This window comes from Pelodiscus sinensis, chromosome 5 (assembly GCF_049634645.1).
Source record: "Pelodiscus sinensis isolate JC-2024 chromosome 5, ASM4963464v1, whole genome shotgun sequence".
NCBI classification, from domain to species: domain Eukaryota; kingdom Metazoa; phylum Chordata; order Testudines; family Trionychidae; genus Pelodiscus; species Pelodiscus sinensis.
Genome location: NC_134715.1, coordinates 48,220,839 through 48,243,401, shown reverse-complemented (window position 1 = coordinate 48,243,401; position 22,563 = coordinate 48,220,839).

Genomic DNA, 22,563 nt, shown 5'->3' with positions numbered 1-22,563 from the left:
AAGCATGCATTAGCATGTGGCTGGCAAGCCCAGTCAATGACATCTGCCAACTCCCTCAGTACCCTCGGATACATTAAGTCCGGACCCATGGATTTGTGTACGTTTAGCTTTTCTAAATAGTTCCTAACCTGTTCTTTACCAACCATCTTCATCCCATCTTGCATCACTTAGTGTGTTAGTCCGAGAGCCGACCTTGTCCGTGAATAAAGAGGCAAAGAAAGCATTAAGTGTTTCAGCTTTCCCCACATCATCTGTCACTAGGTTACCTCCTTCATCCAGTAGGGGTTCCACACCCTCTCTGATCACCTTCTTCTTGTTAACATGCCTGTAGAAACCTTTCTTGTTATCCTTCACATCCTTTGCCAGTCGCAATTCCAATTGTGCTTTTGCCTTCCTGATAACCCCCCGGCATTCTCGAGCTATGCATTTAAACCCCACCCTGGTCATTTGTCCAAGTTTCCACTTTTTGTAAGCTTCCTTTTTGTGCTTAAGTTCACCAAGGACTTCCCCTGTAAGCCAATCTGGTCTCCTACCATGTTTGCCTCTCTTGCTACGCATCAGGATGGTTTCTTTCTGTGCCTTCAATAAGGCTTCTTTAAAATACTGCCAGCTGTACTGGACTCCTTTCCCCTTTATGTTAGCATCCCAGGGGATTCTGCCCATCAGGTGTCCAAGGGAATCAAAATCTTCTTTCCCAAAATCCAAAGTGTGTATTTTACTACTCTCTTTTTTCCTTTGGTCAGGATCTTGAAATCTACCATCTCATGATCACTGCTTCCCAGGTTGTCACCCTCCTCTACTTCCCCTATTAGTTCCTCCTTGTTTTGTGAGCAGAATGTCAAGGTGCACACGGCCCCTGGTCGGCTTCTTCAGCACTCGTACCAAGAAGTTATCCCCAACATTCTACAAAAACTTCCAGGATTACCTGTGTACTGCCATATTGGTCTCTCAACAGATGTCAGGGTGATTAAGCTCCCCCATGAGAACCAGGGCCTGCAATCTGGGAGCTTCTCTCAGTTGTCCTCATCTACCTCATCCACCTGATTCAGTGGCCTGTAGTAGACACCAACCACAACATCACTACTGTTGTTTGCACCTCTAAACATAATCCAGAGACTCTCAACAGGTTTTTCTCCCTATATATACAGGAGTTCTGAGCAATCATAGTGCTCTCTTACATATAGTACAACTCCTTCTCCTTTTCTCCCATGCCTGTTCTTCCTGAACAGTCTATACCCTTCCATGACAGCGCTCCAGTCATGCGAGTCATCCCACCAAGTCTCTGTTATCGCAATTAAATCATATTTCTTGGACTGGACCAGGGCCTCCAGTTCTTCCAGTTTGTTGCCCAGGCTTCTCGCATTAGTGTACAAACACCTCATATAATCAGTTGATCACCCTGTCTTCTCCTTTTGAATCAGGGGTCCTCCTTTCTTGCTCGTTCCTCTTTGCATTTCTACCCGGTATCCAACTTTCCCACTCCCCTTAGGGTTTTGGTCACGGTCCCTCAACGAACCTAGTTTAAAGCCCTCCTCACTAGGTTTGCAAGCCTAACCGCGAAGATGCTCCTTCCTCTCTTCGTTAGGTGGATCCCATCTCTTCCTAACAATCCTTGTGCCCGGAACAGAGTCCCATGGTTGAAGAAGCCAAAGCCCTCTCTGCAACGCCACCTGCGCAACCACGCGTTTACTTCCTCAATTCGACGATCCCTGCCCCGTCCTTTTCTGTCAACAGAGAGGATGAACGAAAACACCACTTGCGCTCCGAATTCTTTGATCCTTCTTCCCTACTACATAATCCACAGTAACGCGCTCTAAGTCATTCTTGGTCATATTGTTAGTTCCCATGTGGAGAAGCAAGAAGGGGTAGTGATCCAAAGGTTTGATCAGTTTTGTAAGCCTCTCAGTCAGATCCTGAATTAGAGCTCCCAGTAAGCAGGACACCTCTCAAGATTCCAGGTCCGGACAGCAGACGGATGGCTCAGTCCCTCTTAGGAGGGAGTCCCCGACCACCACCACCCATCATCTTCTTTTTGGGTGGTGGTCATGGAATCCCCATCCCTAAGACTATGCATCCCATGCCTTCCAGTAGATGGTGTTCCTTTCCGGTTTTTTCTTTGCATTCACCACTGCAGAGCCTGTGGAGAGAGCCTGAAAGCGATTACTTACCTCTATAGCATTGGGGGATTCCTGTGCTGGCCTTTTCCCCCTTCTAGAAGTTGCATGCTCCCAGTTCTCTTCCTGGTCCCTTACTGCCCTCTCTGGCTCTTCCACCTGCCATGCTTGTAGGATTAAATGCTGCCTTCTATAGAGGAAGTCTTCATCCTCTCTGATCGAGCATAGGGTCGACACTTGGGCCTCCAGTCCTCTATTTTTTTCTTCTAAAATGGCAACCAGCTTGCACTTAGTGCAGATGAAATCCATTCTTTCTTCCAGGAGGAAGACAAACATGGCACACGCAGTACAGGTTACAACAGCAGACCTATCATCATCCATCCCTGCTGTCCTGGAGAAAGGATTCAAAAGAAAGGCAAGAGAACCTTGTACCCTTCCCTCTCCCCTTCCAAACTTCCTCTCTAAACTCCCTGTTAGCACTCACCTGTTCTTATGAATATCTGATTCTTGGAAAGTGATAGAAATGTAGCCGTGTTAGTCTGGTGTAGCTGAAACAAAATACAGGACTATGTAGCACTTTAAAGACTAACAAGATGGTTTATTAGGCGATGAGCGTTTGTGGGCCAGACCCACTTCATCAGATCAAATAGTGGAAGAAAATTGTCACAACCATATATACCAAAGGATACAATTTTTAAAAAAATGAACACATATGAAAAGGACAAATCAAATTTCAGATCAGAAGGGGGATGGGGGGAGGTAAATGTCTGTGAGCTAATGATAGTAGAGGTGATAACTGGGGAAGCTATCTTTGTAATGGGTAAGATAATTGGATCCTTTATTCAGACTCAGGTGTAAAGTGTCGAATTTAAGCATGATTAACAGTTCAGAGGATTTTCTTTCAAGACTGCAATTCATTTGTCCTTTTCATATGTGTTCATTTTTTTTAATTGTATCCTTTGGTATATATGGTTGTGACAATTTTCTTCCACTATTTGATCTGAAGAAGTGGGTCTGGCCCACGAAAGCTCATCACCTAATAAACCATCTTGTTAGTCTTTAAAGTGCTACATAGGCCTGTATTTTGATTCTTGGATGATATCCTGAATTCTCTTTGAAGTTTTATTTTATTAAAAATAACATATAAATATTAGCTTTTCCATATGTAGGCAAAACTAGAAACTGTGAATTAAGGATTATTTTTTCTATAATAAAACCGTGACATTTCTTTTTCACCCTTTCTAAAATTTCATATTTGTTTATAAAAAATCCCAGGTTAGAATACCTATCCATCAACCAAATAAAGTTTGTCTTCATAAAATGTTGTTTGTAGCCTAATATGCTTGCAGGAACTTTGGTTGAGAATAATCATCTGCACAAGTCTGATAAGCACTGAGATCTCTTGCTCAACAACTTATGTACTTCCATTTACAAATACTTTTTTTTTAAATTTGTGTTCAGTCTGTTAGTATTCTTCTCTGTATAAAACTGATTTATATCTGTTTTTGCTTGTAACATTCAGAAATAGGATATGAAGAATGACCTGAGTAGAAAAGCATAAAATGTAAACAAAACCATGACCATCTAGGATTGCAGAGTTGACAATATTGTTCATATCCTGGCCACTCAGAAATTCATTGAGGCAGTGGTGACAGAACTCTTATCTTCTAGTTCCAAAGGAACTCAGATACTACAGAATTTGGCATACAATGACAACCTAGAAAGATTTGATTAGACAAAAAAAATGAAAGTCCCTTATCACTTAACATAAAGGAGAAATTTTGCAAGATGTTTCATGTATAATATATACCTGAGCCCAGATTTTGCAAAGATCACTCACATGCTTAATTGTACTCTGATTAAGGTCTAGCATATGAGTAAGCCCTTGTAGAATTAGGCCTATAAACATTCAGATTCCATTTACTAGAAAGAAGTGGTTTACATACACACTAGTCGGATCATTATGTCCATCTGTATTTGTATTTATCATGATATTTTCAAAACTACCTAAGGGATTGGATACTCTGCTCTCACTAAAAATCAGTGGGAATTAGCATCTAATCTGTATTTCCATTTAAAGATTTGTCTTACTCATAGTGGTAACTTCAATTGCTATTCTGATCTATGCTATGTCTGCTATATAAATGATGAGGAAACCTGTTCTGAATCTGAAAGCCAGAAAAAGACATATGGCAAATGCAAATACCTATAAATAAGGCTCTGCATGATTGTGGGCATGGAGTAAGTACTGACTGCATTTGTCAAAAGCATAGAAAATGAAATTGTTCACAGCCAGATACACACACTAAATTGGTTAGTGTAGATCATAAATACTGATGACTGTGGAGCACAGAAATACAGTTATTACTTTTCAAAGTTATACACCTTTTCGAACAAAGGTCAGAAATGAACACTGAAAGACCTTCTTTGACAAGGTTTGTTTATTAACCACAAGCATAGTAATTTTTCCTATAATTGATACATGTGTTATTGTTTATGAGACTACAGTACAATGGGAACCTACCATAGATCACATCTGCTAGTTAAAGAATATACTAGCAAGTGGTTTTGAATACTTTTGTTTCTATTTAGACAATGTAAGCAAGATAATATGAATTACCATCAAGAAGATTTAGCTGTTGGTCTCAATATTATTCATTTTATCAAAGTTAACCATCAGCTGAACTAATTTTTCCCATTCATTTTACCACAAAATACAGAGTAATTTGATTGCAATTGCTGAAGCATTAGAAGTATTATGGGTATGTCTACACTACCCCCCTAGTTCAAACTAGGGGATAATGTATGCATACCGAACTTGCTAATGAAGCCCGGGATTTGAATTTCCCGGGCTTCATTAGCATAAAGCCGGCGCCGCCATTTTTAAAAGCCGGTTAGTGCGATAGTTCGGATTAGGCTTACACGTACATATAGTTCGGATTAGAAGCCTAATCCGAACTATCTAGTCCGTGCCGCGTGTAGCCGCGCGGCACGGGGTTCGCACTAGCCGGCTTTTAAAAATGGCGGCACCGGCTTTATGCTAATGAAGCCCGGGAAATTCAAATCCTGGGCTTCATTAGCAAGTTCGGTATGCATACAAACTAGGGGGATAGTGTAGACATACCCTATGGTATTAATAAACAATCAACTCTAAGGATTTAATATTATATATTAATTTTGATTCACTTTGTAATGGTTCATTCCAATATAATTTATGAGGCAATTGTAAGTATTTTACATCTCTACAAGATGTCATTTCTTATGTTAATTTCTTAGTAACAAAACAATTCTGATAAATCATTTATAAATTATTCTTAAAGTATTTATACATTTTACACTAATGTAAAGTGTTGCTGGTTGTCTAATTCAATAAAGAAAATGGTACTCTGCTACACATGCCTTCAGGAAGTGGAAATATTCTTGTAAACAAAACAGTACCAAGTCATGTTGCACAATCTGACACTAATGTACTGTAAAAACCACTCCTTTTTCCAAAACCCCATTGAGATGCTGAGATGACTGTGCTGTTCATCTTCAATAAGCTGCTACATATTTCTTATCATGGCATGTTATTCACAGAAGTACCTCTTTAGTTCCCACATATTTGGAAGCCTATAGCTACCCCTTTCCCCCCTTAATTTCAGAGGTAATCCATGTTTCCACAACAGTTTGATTGCCTGAAAGATATGCTAAATACATTTTATATTAAGCTATGACAGATGTGGTTTAAAGTAATGTGATTATTTCCTTTTATGTTTACTGAGCCTGACACAGTAAGAATATTTACTTTGTTTAAAAAAAAGTTCTGGAAAGGGTCTATTATTTAGTACTTTAATTCATTGAAAGTATTCTGATGGGGGAATTCAAAGAGAAATAGAAATATATTTTATGTGGTTAAATGTACTTACTTTTCCCAAACACTAATGTTTGATCCCAAATAACTGTCTCTGTACCCATGAATAAATTAGCATTGTTGAAATAGAATACTTATTGATCAGTCTTTCTTTTGCACTTTATAAAATGTGTTTTATGTTACTTTAACTAATTTTTTTCTTACTAAGGGAAATCTCAAATTCATAATGATCTGTTCCTTTAGCACCAACCATTACAAGAGAGGAGTACATTCATCGTAATGTACATGTTCAACAATCATTATGAGGAACTGGTTTATATTATTGTTATACTTAAAGAAGGTGACAACTTCGTATTAGATTTCCTTTTAAAATGACTCTTATCTTCTTCAGTCAGCCTGGATGACTAATGAAAGAAAGTGAGTTGTGTGCTGAAACACTTAAAAGTCAAAAAGAACAAGTTGAGGTTGCTCATGTACCCTTAACTCTGTATAGGTATACTTAATGTTAAACCCTGTAATTAAATAATCACATTGTTTCCCAAATAAAAATGCAGGATTTGTTTCTAAGGCTATATCTACCATTATTTTGGATAACTGATGTTATTCCAAAATAGCAAAGAGTATGTCTACATTGCAAGCCATTATTTTGAAATAATGGCGAGCTGGAGGACTTCTTACTCCGAATCCTGTTACCCTTATTTTACGAGAAGTAAGGGAAGTCAAAGGAACAATGTTCTTCCTTCTTCTGCTGTGTAGATAGTGCCAAGATCTGAATTAAGCTATTTTAACTTAAACTACACAACTGACATAGCTCAAGTTGCATAGCTTAATTTGCCTTTTACCTTGCTGTGTAGATGTGCCCCAGCAGAACTAATTATTCCAAATATACTATATTTCCCATATAAACTGGCAGATATCCCTATACTTAACACTATTTAGCATCTCTGGTGAAACAAAAATAGTTCCACAAAAAGTTAGAAAACAGCTCAAGGAAAAAATAGACAACATGATATTAATAAGAGTATTGTGATCAAGACATCGGAAGTCAATCTTGTGTTCTAATCTGTACTGATTAGGCCTCAGTTGGATTATAGTGTCCAATTCTGGGCACCACATTTCAAGAAAGATGTGAAGAAATTGGAGAAGGTCCAAAGAAGAGCAACAAAAATGATTAAAGGCCTAGAAAACATGAGCTATGAGGGAAGACTAAAAGAATTGGGATTGTTTAGTTTGGAAAAGAGAAGAGTGAAAGGGGACATGCTAGCAGTTTTCAAGTATCTAAAAGGGTGTTACAAGCAAGAGGGAGAAGCAATGGCCTTAAATTGCAGCAAGGGAGGTTTTGGTTGGACATGAGGAAAATTTTCCTAACTGTCAGAGTGGGTAAACACTGGAATAAATGGCCTAGGGAGGTCATGGAATCTCCATTACTGGAGATATTTAAGAGCAGTCTGAATAGACATCTATCAGGGATGAGATTGTTCTTGGTCCTGATGTCAGGGCAGAGCACTGGACTTGATTATCTCTTGAGGTCCCTTCCAGTTCCAGTGTTCTATGGTTCTATGATTAGACCCAGGGAAGTTTTAACTTTGACACAAAAAGGTGGATTTGAAATGTAATAAAGGAAATTTCCAAACATCAATCCTAGATTTTTAATATTTTGAAAATATTCTGTTTGAAACTGGTATGTAATCAATAATCGGTTTCATGAAAATGTACGTTTGTCAAAAAGGGGGGAAATTATAAAAATCCTAGAAATAGTGTCCATTTTCAGATTTCTTCCACTAGTTGTTCATTTACTATATATGCTTAGGATTTTGTTTTGTCAAACATAATTATATTCATTAGTCTCTTTGGATCCAGTGGACCTATTTGCAAAGTGGGGCACTATTCGTATTAATAAAAGAGATAGAATCTGGTTCTTACAGGGTAACAACAAAAAGCTTGAGTGTATGCAGAAAATGAGACAAATTAGCCGTGGAAAAGCCAGAGGCACAGTTAATAGGAGTTGCTAAACTGACTGTCCAAATAGCTCAACAAGTGGACTGGGGGCTGTGTTATTATAGCATAGTGTCCTAGTTTAGTTTGCAATGATTCAAATTGGACAAAAGAAAATCAGATAGTATACCCCAATATTGTTTTTAAAAGTTGACTACTGCTAAAGTTATAGATTCCTCCAGAAGGCTTGTTAGAACAATCAGTTTGAGAGAATCTGAAGTGAGAGAAATAGTTGCAGATTAGGCACATTGTGAATCTCTGGATGAATTTGGTTTCTCAAAAGCTGACCCAAGTTTTTTGGTATTGCAAATCTAAACAAGCAGTAGGGTTTCTTTTCACCTAAATGTCCATAATTTGCACGCTGGATAGAAAGTTTTATTTTGATACACTTCTAATTAATAGATAGGAATTCCCTGTTCCATATCCTGTTGCAATATTATTCACTTCAACTGAATTCATGTGAATTTCCTTTTATTAGTCCTGTCATGGTCTTTGTATTCATGGCCTCTCGGGTGTGTGTTGTCCTTTTGTATACCAGTTATCCAGTTAAACTATCCAGTTATACCAGTTATCCAGTTAACCCTGTTTGCTGGACCACACCTCAACTTGGTCCACCACAATACAATACTAGTAGCTTGACATATGCTTTCTTTGGAAAGAAATTGCTACCAACATTTAGATTCTCTCTGAAACACTATCTTCATCTCAAGAAAATGTTTTTAATATAACGGTTGATAGAATAATTGTATTATGGGTATGGAAATGTTAGGCTTTGCAGATGACTGTTATTTCTCTAAGTTGTTACTACTAAGTTAGGATTTTACCCATTAACTCCACAATAATAGGTAAGACAAATGTTCAAAAATGTACTGGTTTATTTTTATTTGTATTTTTCCTCTCCTTTCTCAAGGACAACAAAGGACAAGATTATACTTATGACAATGAAGTGTTCTGCAGCATGAATTCAATGAGTTTGAGTCGCTCGAATATCTTACTTGATTTATATTCAATTATATTACCTGTAAAGCTAAAAGCTTTGTTGTTGTAAGGTAAAGATTACAACTCATTAATCATTTATAAAAAGATATAAATGCATTACTGTTTCAGGACAAATAAGTACATAAGCACCCAGGATCAATACATATAATTAAAACTGTTACATGTTACAGTCATTAGTTTGATCGTTTCGTAGGTTAAAAGATGACAACGTTCCACTGGCATAACTGTATCAGAATTCAAAGTGCCTGTTTGAAGCAACAGAACACCCTAATAATAAAGTGCAAGGCTATGTAATAGAAACAAATGAAGTGTAAAATAAAATAATAGAAGAACATGACAAGTAAATGCTTTCTGCAATGCGGTGTTCTTGGAATGGAGTACATCATAAACAAAGAGTTCCCTTCATGTTTGCTAATTTCATAAAGGGAATATATCTGACTTGTCGGCCACCAGTCAGTTTAATGATATTTTTGTGTTTATCTGGTTTAATACATACCATCAGTTCAAGGTTTATTAGCCACAGTAAGGTGTGCTATGAAATGGAGACCTTCAAAGATATGATTCAAAAGTTAAGGCTTTTTATTGTGTTTGTGATCAGGCTCCTTCTTTCCAGATAGAACAGTATAAATTAGACTTTTTCCTTTCACAGCTTCCCTATAGACCTATACAACTCATTGTGAAGTTGCAACCTCTTTGCTCCTTTGAAGTGACATGGAAAAACTGGGCACATCATTTCTGACCTGTGTTTTGTTCAGGAAATAGTGAGAAGACTGAAGACAAGTAAAGGAATAGATCAGCAAAGATGACAGACTACAGAATCTGTCGAAGAATTGCTAGTTGTCTTAGAGAAAATTACTCTCCAGTTTTTCCTCTACTCCATTTGAGGGGAAGTTTCCTCTCACATCTGCCTGCAGACAAGGTCTGGAAGCTTTTGCCGCCTCTGACTTTTCATTAATGTTCCTGTTTATGGATCCTGTGCCATATCTTCAAAAGCAGTTGTTGATGTGTTGATGTGTGATACTTCCAATGTGCTACAGCACATATTATGCCTGGAATTCCCTTGGGCACTTGAAAAATAGTCTCTCCCTGAGCATCCTCATTAAAGAAGAATGATTAGGGATCACTAGAGAATGACAGAAGCACTGGACATTAAAAGGAAAGGGGTGGGGAACTAAGAAGAGTTAAAATTTGCTACATCTGAGTTAAGGTTCAATTTGGCAAAAATCCCTTGCACAAAAAGAAATGGCAGAAAATATGCTCATGATGTCACAACTTATGCTAATGAGTCTCATTAGCATATTCTCTGCAAAAATAACTTGTAAAGTAGGCAAAGCCCCTGACTGTGGATTTCCCTATGCTGAACTGGCTCCCGATGGAGTGGTAGCTGTCCAGAGTGATGAGCCTCTGCAGAGTAATAGAAACGTGTTTCTACAGGGGGATGGCGGGTTGCGGTTGGGTGTCCTGTCACCTGAGGGCAGGGGTGAGCCACTTGCAGAGCTCCAGGAAGGTGGCCTTCCACATGTGGAAATTCTGGAGCCACTGCTGGTCATCCCATCACTGTAGGATGATGCAGACCCACCAGTCAGAACTGGTCTCTCTCCACCAGAAGTGGCATTCCATGGTGTCCAGGGGATTTAAGGGAACATTTGCAGCAGCAGGAGCACCAGGAGCTGGGTGAAAGAGTCCTCTGGTTCAGGCTGGTCATTGTCCTGCTGGGGAAGTATGCAGACAGTGTGGATGGACTGCACCATGAAGAGCAGCACGAGGCCTGTGCAGCTCTGCCTCCATGATGCGAGTGCTGTGGCAGCCAAAAGGGCAACCAGAGCACACTGCATCAGTCTGGTGTCCCACAAGGAGGTATGCAGTATAGGAGTGGCGTGTGTGACACATCCATAGAGCACATCCCTAAAAGCACGTTTATCTGACCAAGCAGCCACAGGAAGTGTCCACCTTTCTTGTGCCCTCCCCAGAGTGCTTCCAGGACCTCTAAAAGTTTTCCCCTTACTCCCAAGAAGTTTTTGTGATTGGCTTTTAAGGAGCTAGAGAAATGATTAATTTTAAATACATATTTTGTTATGCTTAAAATTAAAAATATCAACACAAAGAACAACTTACATATTTTATGTATTTAACATAAGTATATTAAATACACCACATATCAGAAAGGTGTAAAAAGATCAACTTGAGCAAATATTTACTTACATGAATATCTGCAGTCATGCAATAGTCCTACATGTATGGATGGGAATACTCACATGATTAAATATTTTTCCTGGAAATACGGCTTTGCAGGGTCATGCCTTAGCTGTTGTGGATCAAGAAAAAAATCCACCTTTTATTTATTTTCTATCCTGACAATCTGTCTAGTATCCATTACACACCAAAATACCATGCAAATTTCCCTCAAGCACAAGGTACAGTACCATTAGTCTTGGTTGTAGTATCAAGGTGAACACCACATGCTGTTGAAAAGCAACTGATTGATGATCCATGGGATATGATTCCACCCCACTGGCTATTTTATGTGAGACTTTACTGATAATAAAACATAAATCTACCATCTACTAGGCTGCTCAGTTTTATAACTATCTTTCTAACAACTTGAGAATCTTTCTGTTGAGGATCACATGACCTTTTCTCTTTATTCATTTCTGATAACCAATCCTTGGCATTAAAATCTGCATCCTTCACTCAGTCAAGAAGCTGAAAGATAAAAGTCTCTCCTAGTATTTTACGGCAGTAAGACTGGGTTACTTAGACAGCTGCTGATCTCTATGGGTATGTCTACGCTACAGCGCTAATTCGAACTAACGCATCCAGACTAAAAAACTAGTTCAAATTAGCGTTTTGCTAATTCGAACTAGCATGTCCACATTAAGTGGACCCTGAACCAGGCTTAAGGATGGCCGGAAGCAGTGCTGGCAGGGCATCAGATGAGGACTTAGAGCGTGGAGCTGCTGTCTCAGGCTAGCCGAGGGCTGTGCATAAAGGGACCCGACTCCCACCCCGGACAGACAGTTCTCAGGGGTGCCCCGCTTGCAAAGCAGTCCTGGCTTGGAGTGCCCTGAGTGCCCACACTGGGCACATCACAGCACTCGGCCATCAGACCGGCTGCACTTGCTGAAGGCTGCCATCTGGGGAGAGGGGGCAATTGGGGGGCTCCAGGAGAGCTTCCACCCCCAGAAGCCCGCAGAGCCAGCCCAGTCCTCCCCATCGGGGGCTTGTACCGCATTCCTCCCTCACCTCCTTCCACTTACCCCTCCCTAGCACCCCTTCCTGATGTACAAAATAAAGGACAATTGTGTTCAAAAATAGACTCTCTCTTTATTGAACAAAACTGGGGGAGACTGGGAAAAGGAGGTGGGAGAGGGGAAGAGAGAGGCTGGGAGAGGGGAGGGCAACTAAAATGATCAGGGGTTGGGAACAGGTCCCATATGAAGTGAGGCTAAAGAGACTGGGACTTTTCAGCTTAGAAAAGAGGAGATGGAGGGGGGACAAGATAGAGGTCTCTAAAACCATGAGTGGGGTGGAGAGGGTGCATCAAGAAAAGTTCTTCATTAGTTTCCATAATAGAAGGACTAGAGGACACCAAAGGAAAGGAATGGGTAGCAGGCTTCAAACTAGTAACAGAAAGTTGTTCTTCACAAAGCAAAGAGTCAACCTGTGGAACTCCTTGCTGCAGGAGGCTGTGAAGGCTAGAACTAGAACAGAGTTTAACAGAACGTCCGTTAGTTCGAATTAACTTTGTAGTGTAGACATACCCTATCAGAGGAAGTATGAGCAAGGCCAAGGAAAATAGGGGAGATTTTCTCTCTCTTTTTTTGCTGACTTTCATTTGGGACTCAGCAATAAGAAGAAATTTCTGTCTGTACATTATGTCCAGTATATCTTCTATCTCCCTGCCAATTTGCTTGTTTTCTCTTATATGTTTACTCATCTTCAGTGTTAAATATTATAAAGGATGTGGGCACTACTAAGGTAACCATGTCAATGGCTAATAGATGTTACCAGCTCAAAGGATTTCTTCAATGTGTAAGTGTGAGCATCCCTGCCCAGGGAATATTCCTTCCTTTTTGCAGTGATGAAGGATATGATTTCACTATCCTAAATTCCCAAGGAAACTTGAAGCTGTTTATGGAAAAGTTGGTGGGAGATGGCCATCAGATGTGTGAGGGGATAGAGTAGACAGAAACCATCTGCTTTCTGGATCACAGCCACTCACTTACATGAGGAAATATGGACAGGAGATAAAAATGTAAACAGTTTTGATTTCTTCTGAATTCACATGACCAGCCCCAAGGAGACCCAGCTAACAGAAGCATGGCTCATTAGAGTTTTATCTGGGATATTTTTTTCACAACGCACAATGGTATGATATTCATATGGGATGATTAGTTTGGTATAACTCACTCACAGCTTTACTTCATATTAGTAATGCTGCCACCCAAACTCCTGCTCATTAAACCTCTATCCCATGCTACACTGACATGTATTTGAAATAAAATACATATATATATTAACACTATTCAGAACAACGCAAGTGGTCAAACTGATTGAAATAGGCTTCCCTCCCCCATCATGCTGTTAGATGAATGCTGTGATTCATCTGCCAGAATATTTAACAGTGCTTTATATTTAATTGATCAGCTGATTAAATAAACAGAGGGCTTGCCCTCTTTTTCACCACCAGTTTCACACAGAGAGCTACGGACTGCACAATGGTTAAACACAGCTCACTGTACAAAGTTTACATATCTGGCATCACATGCAGACATCATCTGAGACTTAAAAGGTCATTAGCCTTGATATGCATTATAATTACGTATGAACAGGACATTTATTTCCTACATAAACATAGAAGCTACTGTATTTTCATTAGCTGGCACTAAGTTTGACAAGTCACGAGCAATGTCAATGCCATCAAATTCCTTTACTGAGAATTCACCCTGCCATGCCGCTGAAATAGTAGAACACTGTGCTGTTATGCCAAACAAATAGGCTTCATAGAAATATATCAAGAGGGAAACACCATAACTTGCCTGGTTCTTTTCTTTATTCTCCCCATTCCAAACTCCCCCAGATGCCCTTGAAGTGTCAACATAGCTTTGGAAGAGTTGCATACAGGGTTGATGCTCATTAGTCTTGTCTGGCCCCTCTCTTTTGACATCTTCATTAGATTCCCCCTCTAAATTAATGCAGAGTGGGTCAGTATTAACTAAAGAGGTTTATCCCCTTGATACTGTTTCTCATTTCTGATGGTGGGAAGCCCAGCTCTGCTGAAGTAAGGTGGACAGAAGGGCAAAAATACACAGAGACGGTGAAAGTGACACAGAGATACTAACTCTTGACATCCAGAGATCAAAGGGTACAGTGAGTCAACACTTCACCCAAAGGAAGAATCATAGGGAAATGTATGGTGTTTTTTTTTCTTTTTATTCAGGAACTATGCATTTAGGAGTATCTGGAGCTTTGACTGGAAATACTCCAATCCATATGCAAAAGCCTAATACAGGTATTAGGTGATATATGGGATGTATTTAATCCCAACTAATGGCACTGTATATTTGATTTGTAGCTGATCTACATCTGTACCTCTTCCTAGCTTCAATACATTTATTACTCTGTTTGAAACCCTGATACTTAAAAAGCAGCTTCAGGGGAAAAAAGCTCCACACGTTCTAGGCCGTTAATGATTATTGAATCATTAGAGTCAAATGTATCCCAATGGGCTTGTTGTGCACAATCACAGATAAAATACCCATTTGCCACAATTTTAATAGTTCAGTAAGAAGTACCTTATTTGCAAATGGTTCAGTGGTTGCTTATATGACATGAAGAAGGCTTTGGAGATATCAATAGAAGTGGATAGAAAACAAACAAATAAAAACTTATTATTTCTCAAAATTAATATTTTCCTCCTTAAAATGGTTGTATGGGAAATAAAATTGTACAGTATCTTACTCACTTTTCTGGGCAAAGACTAGCGATTCAAAATTTAATTAAAAGGGGTATTTTTTCCAATGTATCTTTTTCACTTTGGCTACGTCTACACTGGCCCCTTTTTCGGAAGGGGCATGCTAATTTTGAAAGTGGGAATAGGGAAATCCGCGGGGGATTTAAATGTCCCCCATGGATTTAAATAAACACGTCCGCCGCTTTTTTTCCGGCTTGGGGAAAAGCCGAAAAAAAAGCGTCTAGACTGGCCCGATCCTCCGGAATAAAGCCCTATTCCGGAGGATCTCTTATTCCTACTTTGAAGTAGGAATAAGAGATCCTCCGGAATAGGGCTTTATTCCTACTTTGAAGTAGGAATAAGAGATCCTCTGGAATAGGGCTTTATTCCGGAGGATTGGGCCAGTCTAGAAGCTTTTTTTTCGGCTTTTCCCCAAGCCGGAAAAAAAGCGGCGGACATGTTTATTTAAATCCGCGGGGGATATTTAAATCCCCCGCGGATTTCCCTATTCCCACTTTCAAAATTAGCATGCCTCTTCCGAAAAAGGGGCCAGTGTAGACGTAGCCCTAGTGTTTAATTTCATTCCATAATATAGCACTTCCCAAACTTTTGAAAGACGAGCATTAGTAAAGGTCATAACTCCTTTAAGTTCTGCTATGTGCTGTTTAAAGTGAGCAGTTACACATAGATTGTACAGATCTTGACCAATAAGATCCTTCTTCCCATAGGGTATGTCTACACTACAGTGTTATTTCGAATAGCTTATTTTGAAATAACGCATCTACACACAAAATGCATTTCTAAATAGCATTTTGCTATTTCAAAATAGCACATCCACACTGAGTGGACTCTGAATCGCATTTAAGGCCGGCCAGAACCAGTTCCAGCAGGGGACCAGGTCAGGACTTACTGTGTGGGGCTGCAGCCTGAGACTGTCTGAGGTCTGTACTTAAAGAGACCTCTCTGGACAGCCAGTTCTCAGGTTTCTCTGCTTGCTTGTCTACCTCAATGAGGGACAGCAAAGCATTTTGTCCCTCTATGCTCTGCTTGCCCTCACTCGGGACACCACAGTACTCGGCAACATGGAGCCAGAGTTGCCCCTGGGCACTCTGGTGCTTCTCTTGGATGTGTTGCTGTGAACCTGGCTGCACTTTCTGCAGGCTGCCATCCGGGAGGTCCATCAGGGGCCTGTCAGTATCCAGGAGTCCCTACGGGAGAGCTTCCACCCTGAGGAGCACTAAGAGCCTCCCTGGTCTGCCCCACTGGGGGCTTGTGTCTCATTCCTCCCTTACGTCTTTCCACTTACCCCTCTCTAACCCACCTTCCTGATGTCAAATTAAATACACATATTTTCATAAACACAAACTCTCTTTATTTAACAAAACTGTGGGGGAGGGAATGAAACTCTGGTGAGACTGGGGAAAGGAGCCGGGAGAGGGGAGAAGAGAGGGTAGGAGAGGGGAGGGGGAAACCTGGGAGGAGGGAGCTGTAAGGGGGAGGGGAAGCTCAGGGCTCAGGGTTGGGAGAGTCTCGCCGGACCAACTTGATTGTCATGCAAACCTGCTCTTGGGTTCGCATGTAGCCTTTGGTGGCCAGACTGACAACTATTCTGCCATAGATGGCCGTGTTCCTCCATCTAGTGTGGAGATCATAGATGCTGGGGGCATCCCCCCCAAAGCTGAATAAGGTCTGTGATCTCCACCCTGGATTAGGAAGGTGCTCACCTTCTCCGGGCACTGGCAGGCTCCTGGGAGCTGGCGGACTGCTCCTGGTGAGTGGTGGAGGGCTGGCTGCCAGTGGCTTGCTCGCTCATGTTTTGGGGCCACTGGGTCAGGGGCAGTAACTGCTGGCTCTGGGCTGGCAGGCTTGGAGTTGGCACAGGCACTGTGGCCAGAGTCTACCCCTTTATGGGCTCCGGGAGCGGGGGAGGAAATGGACTGTTCTTGGTTGAGGCTGGAGTGGCCACCAGGGCACTCTGGGGAGGCTGGAGGCCCCCTATTTCGAAATAAGTGTCTACACAGCACTTATTTCGAAATAGCTATTTCGAATTTGGTGTTATTCCTCGTAGAATGAGGTTTATCAAATTACAAATAAGCTCTCCACTATTTCAAATTTATTTTGAAATAGCAGTTTGGCTGTGTAGACACTGGGAAAGTTATTTTGAAATAAGAACTGTAATTTCAAAATAACTTTGCTGTGTAGACATACCCTTATATACTTAAATGACGCTACGTCTAGACTGCAAGTCTCTTTCGAAACAGGCTTTTTCAAAAGTATCTTTTGAAAAAGCCTCTTTCGAAAAAGAGCGTCTAGACTACAACCAGTACATTCGAAAAAGCAATCCGCTTTTTCAAAAGAGAGCATCCAGGCTATCTGGATGCTCTCTTTTGAAAAAGCACAGTTTACATTACATTTCGAAAGAGCACTTTCGAAAAAAGGCGTTATTCCTCATAAAATGAGGTTTTCCACAGTCGAAAAAACTGCTGCATTCTTTCAATTTACTTTTGAAAGAACACGGCAGCAGTCTAGATGCAGGGGAAGATTTTTCGAAAAAAGGACCCTTTTTTTAAAAAAAAGCCCTGTAGTCTAGACACACCCTGAGTGAAATAGTTAGCAATGTTGACATTTAAAAGACTGTTGGCATCTGAGTTAGCACCCACTAGAATGAATGAGGCAGTTTACAATGGAAGAGTTATTGTTCCAGGTTCCCTGTGAAGTCAGGCACACAGTGCTTCTCTGGTTACCTTTGAGACACATTTTAAGGTCATCGTCCCCATTTGATTGATGGGGTGGTAGAATAGCAGAGCAATTAAGTGATTTCCCCAAATGTATCATATGAGTCAGTGGCAGGACAGAGATTATAATTTCAAAATCCTTGTCTCCTAGTCTCATCTTCATTCTACTAGGCATTATGAAGTCTCAGGAAGCCTGTTAATCTTAATTCTCAAAAAAAAAAGTGTTTGTTTAAAATAAAAACAAAACACAACAAAAATTCTGTAAGGGTGTGTAACTAGTCTGTTCTCTGGCAAACTTGAGCATTATATGTCTAAACTACATATCCAAGTAAGAACATAATCTATACAAGGGTGATATTTTTCTCCATATGCTTCAGCACTCTTACTCTGGCTATTACTGGTATTTACTATTTAAAGATTAATCAGCCATGTCCAATTAAGAGTGCACTAATGTGTTTTCTTATGGCTATACCAGTCATTTTACACTAGATAGAGGAGTAAATGTTAATTGTGTCAAGCAGTATCCCACATGTTTTTGAATAATTCTGGGAATTTCCTTATTTATATTTAAATAAAAGAAACTGAATTTACTGACATTATTACTTCATGACTTTAAAAGAGAAACACTCCTCAAATGTTTAAAATGAAAGTCAGAGTTTTGATTCATATTCTAATCATATTTAGGTTCCAAGTTATACAAAATAACTTCTAAGTTCTTATCTAAAACTGTGCAAATCCACTGCCTGGTTGAGACTGATAATAATTAAGGCCAGATTGTGCCTTTAGGTACAGCCTTCAGTAAAGGTTAGTATGGGCTGAACTGCTAAAATCTGGGACTCTCTGGTCTGGCAACTTCTGTGGTCTGGTAGGACCATGGATATTGTTGGACCAGAGAGTCAGGCTGGCCAGATTCAGAAGCGCAGCCCAGGTTGGGCTGGTGGTGGGGAACACATCCCCAGTGGGGCTGTCTTGGTGGGGAGCACAGCCCTGGCAGGATTGACAGTAAGGAGCGCAGCCCTGGCCAGGGTTGGAGGCAGCAGGGCCAGAGGCCAGGAGTGCAGCCCCACCAAGCCTAGGTGGTGGAGAGTGTATCCCTGCACGGTGGGAAACACAGCCTTGGTTAGGGCTGGCACGGTGAAGGTGGTGCAGCCACAGTCAGGGTTAGTGGCAAATAGCGTATACCCTGCCAGGGCTGGAGGCAGCAGGGCTGGCAGCCAGGAGCACTGTCCTGGCTGGGGCTGGCTGTGGAGACTGCAGCCCCTGCTAGGACTAGAATCAGCGGGTCAGTCTCTGTCTGAGGCTGGCATGGTGGGGAATGGGGGGCTGGAGTCAGCAGCAGGGAGTACAGCCCCAGCTGGGAGCAGAGCCTACAGCCAAGTACAAATTTTATGGTTTGGGACCACTCAGGTCCTGAGGGTACTGGACGAGGGAGGTTCCACCTGTGCATAAACTGTCCTCAGATTCACCACAGGGAGGTACTATTCCCTTTCTTCTTCCCACCTGTCAGAGATGGGGAGAGAATAGTAATTTGCTGTGGAACTAGTCTGTTGGTCTATTAGACAACACTTATACTGGCTCAACTGTGCAAGCTAGTGTAACAAAACTCTGCTCTCTCCCCACCCACCTGATCAAGAGAAGAAATTAATAGGAATGTTGTGCCCAGATCACAAAAGTCTGAGAGAGAGTGATATTTACTCCAGGAGTCCCAATTATATTTCTTCTGTGTAGGCACATAGTCTAAATCATAGTCTAGACTTATATCAGCAAGCTGCCTTGTTCACCCCTAATGTTTCACTTCTTTACCTCTGAAGGTCATTGCTGAAGTAGAGCTATTGTTATTTTTAGCATAATAAAGATTCTTTTTCATCAGAAAACTAAAAACCATATTAGCATTCCAAAAGCTGTGGAAGATGTACATATTAAAACAGGGCTCTATCATTCCAAAGTGCCCCACCATTCAAGGTGACATTACCATCTGCACGCCTCAACATCATATAGGGAATAAGTCATTTGGAAAGTTTCCTCTTGAAAGGTTTGTAATACCAGAGTTGGATGTAGTTATTGTCCAGACAGAGCAGAGGATCTATCTCTAAACCCCATGATTCTCCCATGAGCCACAAAAATATCAGGAGCTCATCAGACTTTTAAAAAAGCTATCACTGTAGAATTTTATGCCTCTGCTCTGTCTCTTGCTAAACCTGAACCCCTTGTCTCTTTCTGTACCACCACATCCGGTGATTCCCAAAGGCACAGCATCTTATTCATGAAAGTCCCAGTCTAGTGCATATTGTCTTCAATGGGGCTACCTCTACACTGCCTCTTTTGCTGGCAGAGAGTATGCTAATGAAGCGCTCATTAGCAACTTCTCATGTTTCATTTGCATAATCTCTGCCTGAGGCTTTTTGCGCAAGAGGTTTTGCACAAAAACAAGCAGTGTAGAAAGTCCATTTTGCACAAAAAAAACCCCTTTTGCACAATATCTGTATACTTCCTTTTTTGAAGCATAAGGATCTTGCACGAAAGGGGTTTTTTTGTGCAAAATGGATCCATTTACAATGCTGCTTTTTGTGCAAAAACCATCAGAAGAGATTTTGCAAATGAAGCACGAGAAGTTGCTAATGAGCACTTCATTTGCATTGCCTCTTCCACCAAAAGACATAGTCTTTCTTGCAATTTTAACAGGTGCTGAAGCCAACCCAAAATGTTCACAGCTGAGGGTAGCATGAACCTACAGTTTCTGTGGAGAGACTCTCATTGGTTAAGATAAACAAGGGATGAAATTGTGTAGAGAAACCTCTTTTTGTCTGAGTCACCTCCAGAAGATGTTGAGTACAACTGGAAAAAGAGGGTCAGGTTTCAGAATGGACCTATTTGTTGTTGGAGCAACAAATGTTTGATAAAGAAATGTTTGACTCCTGACAGAGAGTAAGAGTCAAAGAGCAGAATGTCATCTTATAAAGCTGGTTCTGCAGCAGCACCTTAGCTCCTGTTGCTAATATACTACAAACTCATATTGTTCCATCTTTTCATCCCCTTTACAGTAGATAATTATATATATAATTGTACATACCAAATATATATAATGTACATACCAAATGCTGACATTTATTTTTCTCAATATTAAGCTTTATTTTTCACTCATATATATAATGGCCTTTAGCTTGGCAAAACCAGAAATCAATATCCACTTATAACATCATCCAGAGCTCTACAGCCACATAACATATCACTGATATTTACAATATTCTTATTTCCCAGAACTGTACCTCTTGAAAAGAAATAAATATTATTTTATATGTACCTTGTCAAGAAAAATTATTTATTTTAATGCTGGTGTTTTTCAGGACCTTAACTGAATTAATTTTTTTGTTTTTCTTCATTTAAATCATGGCTTGGAGATGAGGGGGTTCAGAATACAGGCTTCCCCTGGGAGAGAGGACTATCCCAGCAGCTTAGGATCAGGTGAGAAGCGCCTCTCCACGGCTGCTGAACCTCCAGCAGTCACAGCCAGGAGAACGGGTCCAGATTCATCTGCCTGCAGTACGCCCCAACCAGAGTGAGGAATGGAGCAAACTGTGCTCTTTCCCATTGCTTTCTGAGGAAGTGGAACAGCCAGGGGGATGGAGAGATGAAGGAGCTGCAGTCCCCTTCCTAAAGGGCATCTGGAAGTTGGGGCAATCCTAGATGAGGAGGGCAGTGCAGGGAGATGAGAGGGGGGAGAGGGGGAAAATATGCCACCAGGCAGCCCCTTTCCCCTGCTGGGTAGTTTGGTCTCTTTTCTGTATGGTTTTATGAATTGGCAGGGGAGAAGATTCAGCTCCCTCTCACTTACACAACCAAATCTTTACCCTGTGAGGAAACTGTACACAAAATTTGGTGGTCCTAAGCTCTTAGCATTTAGGGGGAGTTCTTGAACAAACAGATGGATAGACAGACAGACAGACTCACTCACTCACAGACAGACAAAATCTCTCAAATATATAGTAGATGTGTATAATATTACGGTGGTGTATGTAATTGAATTGATTTTTTTTCTGTACTGCACCTTTAAACTTCTATCTATATCACTTTAGTGAACAAAAGTTATTCCTGCATGTTAAAAAGAAGATGCACATGCTCTCAAGGAGACTTTAATTTATTCTAGTTTTGTCTGTATTTCTTAATCTAAAACCCCCAAAAATCAAGATAAAAGCATATGGTTGTTCTTTGTATATGCAAAAGTATAACAATTACATTCCAAATTATTTAGTAAAGATAAGGCTATTTTTTTTCTTTTGTCTTATGATTAGTCAAAGTAGCTGTAAAATGAAATGTGATCAAGGGCATTCGTAATTTGAAACCTAGTGGATGTTGCATTTGTTGGTTTATAACTGATGCTTCAGATGCATTTTAAATGTGCAAGCTACAGATAGTTATATTTTATTCAAAGGCATACAGCACCATGTGCTAAATGCTACTTTATAATGTCCCAAGACTTCCAAGGCTCCAGAAGCATGGGATCTTATTGTCCTGCAAAGCCTTGATGAGTTCAAATTAACTCCAAATGTGAAATTCCCAAAGACTGCAAAAGGCTGTTTAAAGAAATCTGTGGTATTATTTGTGATGCTTCATAATGTAATGATTAATATGATGCCTCTGAGGTATTATAAAAAGTAGGTCAAATTTTCCCCTTCATAATACTCATGAAGTCTCAATGTCATTAATGGTGCTGCATGGATGTGATTAAGGGCAAATCTTAGGAGTGGATGGAGTCAGGTATTTGTTTCACATATTTTTGTTTGCTTTTCACTTAAAATATATGGGAAATGGAAATACTCTGAAGGAAAGCATGAATGAACATGAAAGGGGTGTGCAGGGAAGAGGTAGCACACTTGAAAAAGGGGAGATCGGAGTGACTATGTCAGCTGGGGAAGC